Source organism: Pinus tabuliformis, chromosome 5_1, assembly GCF_031772625.1.
Source record: "Pinus tabuliformis cultivar Carrire ecotype Pingquan chromosome 5_1, CPIR1, whole genome shotgun sequence".
NCBI lineage: Eukaryota > Viridiplantae > Streptophyta > Pinopsida > Pinales > Pinaceae > Pinus > Pinus tabuliformis.
The window spans coordinates 472,914,081-472,922,708 of NC_142305.1; the positions used below are offsets into that span (position 1 = coordinate 472,914,081).

The window sequence follows — 8,628 nt, forward strand, 5'->3', positions numbered from 1 at the left end:
CACAAATACAACAAAAGAATACTTTGATAAAGGATAAGAATATATTGAACGCTCAAATCAATGCCCCATTAACTGGAACCACTTAGTAGACATATCTATCAACATTAGGATTATACACAATGATCAAGAAATTTCCCATATACAAACAACACCTTCCACAACAACCTTTTGTCACATCCACATTTTAAAAAATGCCTTGGAAAGTGATTGAAATCTCCCATATTGCCGCCTTCATTATGCAGATGAATCTTCCATATTGCTATTTTCATCATGAATATTGTTAGTTCATTGTTGTAAAGTGTTACTGTGTTGAATTCAATCTCCTCTGCCTCTGAATTTCATGCCTTGTACTCATACTTTTAACGGGTTAGTCTGATTGTGTCTGATGTTTTTATCATTCTGTGAAAATCTATTTGCATTTCAGACAGTAAACCCTTGGGCCCCTTTGAATTGCTGTAATTTAGTTATCCGCGGTAGGAGTAATGGAGACATGTTTAATAGGAATTTCCAATGGAAGAGAAGTGGAATTAGTCTGTAGTTGTACATACAGAGCAGGAGTAGGAGAAGGGTCTGCTACAGTGGGGCACTTTCGGTCCAAAAGAGGAAGAAAAACAAGTGGGGCATTATCTTTTAATTTGTGTTCAATGAAGGTCTCTTGCGTACAAACTGTACTGGCAATTAACGCGCATCCAAATCCCAAAATTAACACGACTTGCCCGCCAATACATCAGGCAGGTACTGCCAGTGGGTTAACTTCCGACCATGTAATACAAGTCCTTAAATCATATTCTGATCCAAAGCAGGCATTGGGTTTTTTCTTCTCGGCTGCCAGACAAGAACAATTTAGGCACACCACATATTCCTACAATACCATGCTAGAAATCTTCGAAAGAGCCCGCATGGTGAAGGAGATGGCACGCGTTTTAGATTTGATGCAAAAGCAACACTGTAGACTTAATTCCCAGACCTATTTAATAATTGTCTGCAACCTCGGAATAGCAGGTGGTTTGGAGGAAATTCCTTCAGCCCTGGAAAAGATGAAGAAATCTGGGCTTATGCTCAGTGACTTTGCTTACAATGGTCTTATAGGATTACTAATCAAATCAGGGTTCCGGAAATAAGTCGTGGTGGTGTACAGGAAGATGATTTCGTAAGGATTGTTGCCAAGCCTAAAATGTTATTCTGTACTAATGGGTGCCTGTGGAGAAATGGGAGATACAGGACAGGTGATGGGACTTCTGGCTGAAATGCGAAAATTTGGCTTGAGACCCAATGTGTACACCTTCACACTCTGCATAAAAATACACAGGAGAGCTGGCAAGGTCGATGAAGCATGGGGCCTGTGGAGACAAATGAAGGAGGAGGGCTGCAAACCGGATGTTGTGTTGTTCACCACATTAATGGATGCTCTCTGTAATGCAGGTAGATTGGATGAGGCGACAGCATTACTGAAAGAGATGAGAAGCAACAAATGTAATCCTGATTCTATCACATACAATACTTTGATAGATAAATATGGGGATTGTGGCCTTGTCGATGCTGCATGGGAGCTTTGGAAGGAGATGATAGCTGATGGATGTGCTCCAACTGTAGTTACCTTTAATACTATTATCAACGCCCTATGCAGAGGTGGAAAAATTGATGAGGCACTTGCAGTGTTGGATGAAATGGTGGAGAGAGGGAGTTCTCCCAATCTGTATACTTACAATTCGTTGATTGGAGGTCTTCTTAAGAATAACAGGTTGGAGGATGCACAGAAGTTTTTTCAGGTTATGCACAATAGAGGGTGTGATCCAACATCTTTAACCTACAGCTTATTCATCAATTATCATGGAAAGAATGGTGAGGCTGATGAATCATATGACGTGTTTCTGCAGATGAAGAAAAATGGAATTTCTCCAAATGTTGTTTCCTTCAATGTTTGTATAGATAGCCTCGGGAGGGTAGGAAGGATTAAAGAAGTGAATGAACTTTTTGAAGAAATGAAACGGACAGGTCTATCCCCTGATGTAATCACGTATAATATCATGATATGCTGCTATGCCAAGGCAGGAAAAGTGGATGAAGCTATTGGGATGACCTTGAAGATGATAGAAAGTGGGTGTGAACCAGACACTGTCACTAACAATACTTTGATTGATATTCTTTACAAGGAAGACAGAATAGACGAGGCATGGGAGATGTTTCACAAAATGCAGCAGATGAATCTTCCCCCCACTGTTATAACATATAATATTCTGGTAGATGGGCTTGGCAAAGATGGCAAGGTTAAGGAAGCAATAGAGTTATTTCAACGAATGAGGGAAAAGGGATGCCCACCAAATGTTATTACACACAATTCAATGTTGAATGGTCTCTGTAAGAATAAAGAGGTAGATATAGCTTTCAAGATAATGCAAGAGATGACAGAAAATGGGTGTTACCCTGATGAGATAACTTACAACATACTAATTGATGGTTTCATAAAAACAAATAGAATTGATGAAGCTTGCCAGCTCTTTGAAGATATGAAAAACAAATTTTGTCCAAACCTTGTAACTATGGGTACTGTTTTGCCAGGGCTTGCAAAAGTTGGGCAAATGGATTATGCTTTGAGAGTGTTCAAGGAGTTCTATGATGTGATGGGACTGCTTCCCGATGATGTTGCTTGTGCAGCCCTAATTGATGGCCTGGGCAGAGTGGGCAGGTTGGATGAGGCAATCTTGACCTATGAAGAAATGTTGGCTAAGGGTGGTAGTCAATACATATATGTGGTACACTCTCTCATCAAATCCCTATGCAAAGCAGGAAGAGTGTTTGACGCTCACAAAGTATTTGAAGAATCAAAAGATCGAGGAATTGCTCTTGACACTATTGCTTACAATACTCTTATTGATTGGTTATGTAAAGCTGACCATATGCGTATTGCCTGGGATCTTTTCAAACAGATGAAGAAGTCAGGTTGTAATCCAAATGTTTACACTTACAACGCCTTCTTTGATGCTCTTGGAAAGGCTGGAAGGATGGATGATGCTTTCAAGCTTCTTGATGAGATGCGTGCTAGAGGATGCAAGATGAATACAGTAAACTACAACACCCTCATATCAGGTCTTGTGATGGCCGGTAGAGTGGATGAGGCCATAGAGTGGATCCGCGAACTTGTGAAGAATGCACCCTCTTTCCTGAACCGGCAGCAAGCTAATCCGTTAAAAGAATAAAGAGAAAAAACTCAGAAAAGAAACCAGAAAACAACATAATATAAATATAGCAGAAGATGAACAATATTGATAAAGAAAGGGAAAAGAGAAAAAAACAAGAAAACAACATAATGCAGCAAAAGATGAAGAGTCTTAATAACAATTATTACATAGCCAGACATGCGAGGCCATGGCCCGTGATCAAATGCTGCGCGAGCGGCTTTTACAGCCAAATCCACATCTTCTTGCCTGGCCTCTGATACGCTCGCTATCACTTTCCCTGTTCGAGGATCCAAAGTCTCGAACTTTTTCCCTGCAACGATACAAATAAATCAGCCCTAAAGATCTAAACACAAATCTTGATTTGACTTTAAAATACTGTGCAATGGATCAAGAAATTAAATACCTGAAACTGAATCTACAAACTCTCCATTGATGAAAAGCTTCGTATGCTTTACTGTAACTGGGGGGCAAACGGTGGCATTTGATTGGGAAGAAAGGGACGCCATCTCGGAGTTTCTTTTGGGGCAGAGAGAGGCTCCGAATGATAATCGAACGTTGTAGTGCGTGATACCGTGATACCGTGGATGATCTGGACGAGCCTGGAAAACGGCGGGCCAGGGTTGTATTGATGTAACAGCACAAGGCTGCTACGTATGCAGGGAAGAATGACATGAAGAGTCTCATCGCCAGCAGGCAGTCTCTGCGAAGAGTCTCATCGCCAGCAGGCAGTCTCTGCGAAGAGTCTCATCGCCAACAGGCCAGTCCTGGCTTTTCATGGCCCATTACCATGGAAAAAAACTATTTTTCTATGGAAAAAATAGATTAAACGAACGGCAGAAAACACTCCAATCATCTAACACACATAATCAATGGCTCAGGATCGCACACGTCACATTTTAGGGAGGTCTTTCTCAGAGGGAACGCCTTACGGCGTAAATATTTATGAAGTTTGGGCTAGGAGCAAGAATAAAATTGGGAAAAAGGCTCAGATTTTTTTTAAGATCTAATAATATATGTAGTTTATTCTATAATTGGTGTTACAGTGATTGTTTTTTTCAACTGTCATTTTTTCAATTGTCACTTTGATTCTATTATTGGTGTTATAGTGATTGTTTTTTTCATGTGTCTTAGCATTTATATATGATTCTCTTTTTGGACAGTGTAAGATGCAGTTGGTGCTTTAGTTTATGTTTTTAATGAATTTACTTCGTTGTACTCATTAAAATTTAGTTGTAATCATTCAAAATTAATATGGAAGCCTTTAATAAAGCGCTCCACAGCGGGGAATACATTCATTTTCTTCTTCATCATCCATCATTCTTTCTACAAAGTTGTAGCACATATTCTTAATTTCTATCTCCTTCATTTTCTGCTTTACATCAGGGCAACTCTCATAGTCTCTGGCCATTCTCTATTAGAAGGTTAGGGTTTCAAAATTAGAACTTTGGGTTACAAGCTTTCATGGTCTATGCTTCCGGCCATTAATTTCAATCTTTTTATCCAATCTCAAAATGTTTAATCTTTTTATCCAATCTCAAAATGTCTCAGGAACATTTTTTGGTCTCATTTTTGGTGTCAGTTTCCTTGGGTTTATAGATTTGGTACAACATTTTTTGGTGTCATTGTTGGGGAACAGGTACAACATTTTTTGGTGCTAATGGTTATCCCTGCATTCTTAGCCCATAAGTTTTCTGCATTAGATTTCTATGCCATATCCAACTTCCCAAATCCCCAAATCATGTGCCTTCATTTCATGAATGAAATTCCTTTCTTCCAAGATTCAAAGCAAATGAATATGAAAATCCATCTCAGCACATTAGGGAGTTTCATATATGTATGGACCAAGAGGGGATTAAACATGAAAATACATTAATGAAACTAGTTTTCTATTCGTTAGATGAAGATGCTAGTGTTTGGTACAGAGCCTTGCCTCAATCTAGCGTTACCTCTTCAGGGGATTTTCATGCAGCATTTAATTCTTTTTGCAAAACTCTGTATCTATCAAAATTTCTTTTTGAAGATTGTTGTGAGTATTTTTCGTGCCAACAAGATTGTGGTTATAGAGCTGATAATAAAGTTAGTGGTGACAAATCTGATTGCAAAAGAAATTGTTTGGCTGAAAGTGAGGAGAACATTGTTGAAAATGATGAAAATACTTCTCAAGAAATTAAGGATGAAGTTGCATGTGAAAATTTTGAAGCAGCTCCGGAAAGCCCTCGTGATCCTAAAGTAGTATTCAGCCATTCATTCTCAAGAGAAATTGACCAGCAATATTTTCCAGGAAAAATTGAAAAGTTTTATGTGAAAGAATCTTTCCAAAATTCTCTGAAAGATGTAAAGAAGTCTTATTGACAGTCACCTTGAAAGAAGGCATCATGTCGAGTTCTCTTGGAAATGGAGAAGAGGTTCTTGAAAATAATCAAATTCCAGACCTGTGGAAAGGGATGAGGAAAGAAAGAATCCAGCGGCAAATAAATCCTCATAAATCTTATTTTGTAAACTTTAAACATGTTCTTGTTCATGATTCCTATAATTGTGATAAATTGTTGGATATTAGTCCCCATGCAAATTCATTCACAGCAAAATCCAATAAGAAAACCAACAAGAAGACAGTTTTGGACAGACATTTTGTAAAGAGAAGAAGGTTGTCATCAGTATAAATGGAAAGGACGCTGACCAAGAAAATGCTCAGTAGTGCATTGGAGAAAATTCAACTGTTCCAGAGCCAAAGGTATGTAGCGAAATTTATGAATTTGCTGATAAAATGCATGTTGTCTCAGGGAGAAGCTTGGAGTTGCCATTTGAAAATGCCCAAGGGTGAAGAATCTATTGATAAAGTGGATGAACATCCTTATTAGAAGACATACTGTTAGTGCCCTAAGAAAAGCATATACGTGAAACACACATCAGCAATTTGTTGAAGAATTAGAACATCTTGGAATTGTTTAGAACATTCTGCTACCACAAAAATTTGCTCTTATACAACAATTTTTATTTGATAATTATGGTGATATTTTTTCTCATCATTTTCAAGATTCTATGGCAGTTTTCTACAGGTCATAGCTAACATCAATATGGGGATGTGTATTGAATTTCCTGCCTCAAGAGATTTATTTCGTTATGCATGTTCTTACTTTCGAAGTCCAACTACAAAGTGGTATGAGATCCAATACTCAAATGTTTGAGTGGTATTATTCGAAAATTGATTATATATTAGCAAAATCAGTTTTGTAAATAGGTAGAGATTTGTACATAAATAATCACTTCCACTGAGCATTTCATTTCATTTAACTTGCAGAAGTTTTTGTTTCAGTTGGTGAATAAAGATCAAATGTCCAGAGAAAACAAGTTTCAAGGAGATTTTTATATTTTAAAGTTTTAAAGTTAATGGAGAGAAATTCCAGTTTTATGACACCATGCCCAAACAGAGGCTGCTAATCCGCAGTTCTTAGCACTTTGCGTGCAAAGTGTTGTCCCCAGTTGGAACCAGATGTTGTAGCTTATTTTTACCTCTTAGATTTGGACCTGGAACAATGAGCTAGTGAGTTCTGTCACAAAGAGTCTTGCAAGATTTGAAAATGTAAAACCATCATGTAGGGGGTTTTGTTTCCTTCAATGCCATTCATGGAATACTTTTGCAAATGGATTTTCTTCTAAGTACAAACAGCATTATTATACTGGATGTGGCTGAGAAATATCAAATTGTCAGTGCATTGCTTTTCATGCTTCAAAGTTGATTATGGTTGGGTAGTGTTGAAATGTGTTCTACTCCATGTTCACTAGTGTATATTTGGAGGTCTTAGAGAACTTACTTTAGATAGAAGAAATATGTCGTTCAAGCATTCGTGTCAGCACTATCCAAAATATGTTGATATATTTTAGTTCTGAATGTCTAGATACTTATGTGGGCTGCAAAACAGAGGTTTTTGATCCCACAAGAACAGACCTGTGTCAGTAAGCAGTTGTTTTCTATTTTAGTGCACTGTTACCAATACATCCAAAGCAGTATATAGAAGGCTCAAGAATAGGTTTTGATATGCAGCTATCAATGCTGGATTCATCCAACAAGTGTAAACATTCTGAAAGGTTCCTCAGAAGACTGAAAAGATGCTTATCTGATTCTGCATACGAAGTCAGGTTGGTTTCATTCAAGGCACTTCAGAAGTTTCTTAAATCTCTAAAATCAGAGAAAGACAACAGTGGAGGCTATTTTAGCCTCTGGTCTCCTGGAAGAGGTCAGTGGGATTGGCTTAAAAAAAAAAAATCAATGGATAAGCCCTCTTTAAGATGACAAGTATGGGAGATCAAGAGTAAATAGACTTGTATGCAAAAACACTGTGAAGAATGTTGTGCCCACCCAAGTTGAAAGAGTGTTGGAGCTGCGCTTTGATTTTCTAACTAACAATTTTAATTACTGGCTAGTGTACTTTGGTATTCCTGGATGGAGCAGAGTTGAGATGAACTAAAAATTTTAGAGGCATTTGAAGAATTGTGCAAAGATGAAGAATTATAAGAGATTAAAATCTAGTTGGAAGAGGAAATTCCACTAAAGTTCTGGGACTTTGTTAACAGATATTCTGGTCATAATTATGAGAAAACGCAGACATCTCCAGACAGTGAATTTCGAGATCATTTTTCTGTTATAAGGGAAAATATGACAAAGCGCATTCAAAAAATGTATTTTTCTGTTATAAGGGAATTGAATTTGTATTTAACAATTTCATTCATGGAAGAGATTCAGAGCTCACTAAAAGGAAGAATATTTGTGACATCTATTAATTAGCAAATTCTAAAGTGATGTATAATATACCATCTCTATTTTTCTGTTATAAGGGAAAATATGACAAAGCGCATTCAAAAAATGTTGTTTTTGGCAATATCGCGAAATGGAGTTGGATGGTTTGATAAAAAGGAAAATAATGCATCCACCGAACAGGGACTGGTGTGGAAACGATCTATTAAAACTATTTATTTAATCAAATTGCGTATGGGCAGCGTGTAATATTGCAACTGAATTATGGATGTATCTCCATTTATAAACATCTCCAGAAGATTTTCAAAGTGAAAATAATTGCGAGAGAGCCAAGACGCAGTCACAGGAAGCCTATAACGCCTGCCACCATGTAGACCAGCGTCTCAAAGAGCCAATCGCTGCGAGCGGCTTTTACAGCCAAATCCACATCTTCTTGCCTGGCCTCTCATACGCTCGCTATCACTTTCCCTGTTCGAGGATCCAAAGTCTCGAACTTTTTCCCTGCAACGATACAAATAAATCAGCCCTAAAGATCTAAACACAAATCTTGATTTGACTTTAAAATACTGTGCAATGGATCAAGAAATTAGATACCTGAAACTGAATCTACAAACTCTCCATTGATGAAAAGCTTCGTATGCTTTACTGTAACTGGGGGGCAAACGGTGGCATTCGATTGGGAAGAAGGGGACGCCA

At 37.9% G+C, this 8,628-nt stretch overlaps 1 pseudogene; it reads left to right on the plus strand.

Annotated features, from left to right (window-relative positions):
* The first annotated feature begins 482 nt into the window (after positions 1–482).
* Positions 483–3,197, plus strand: LOC149165551 (uncharacterized; annotated as a pseudogene).
* The last annotated feature ends 5,431 nt before the right edge of the window (positions 3,198–8,628 follow it).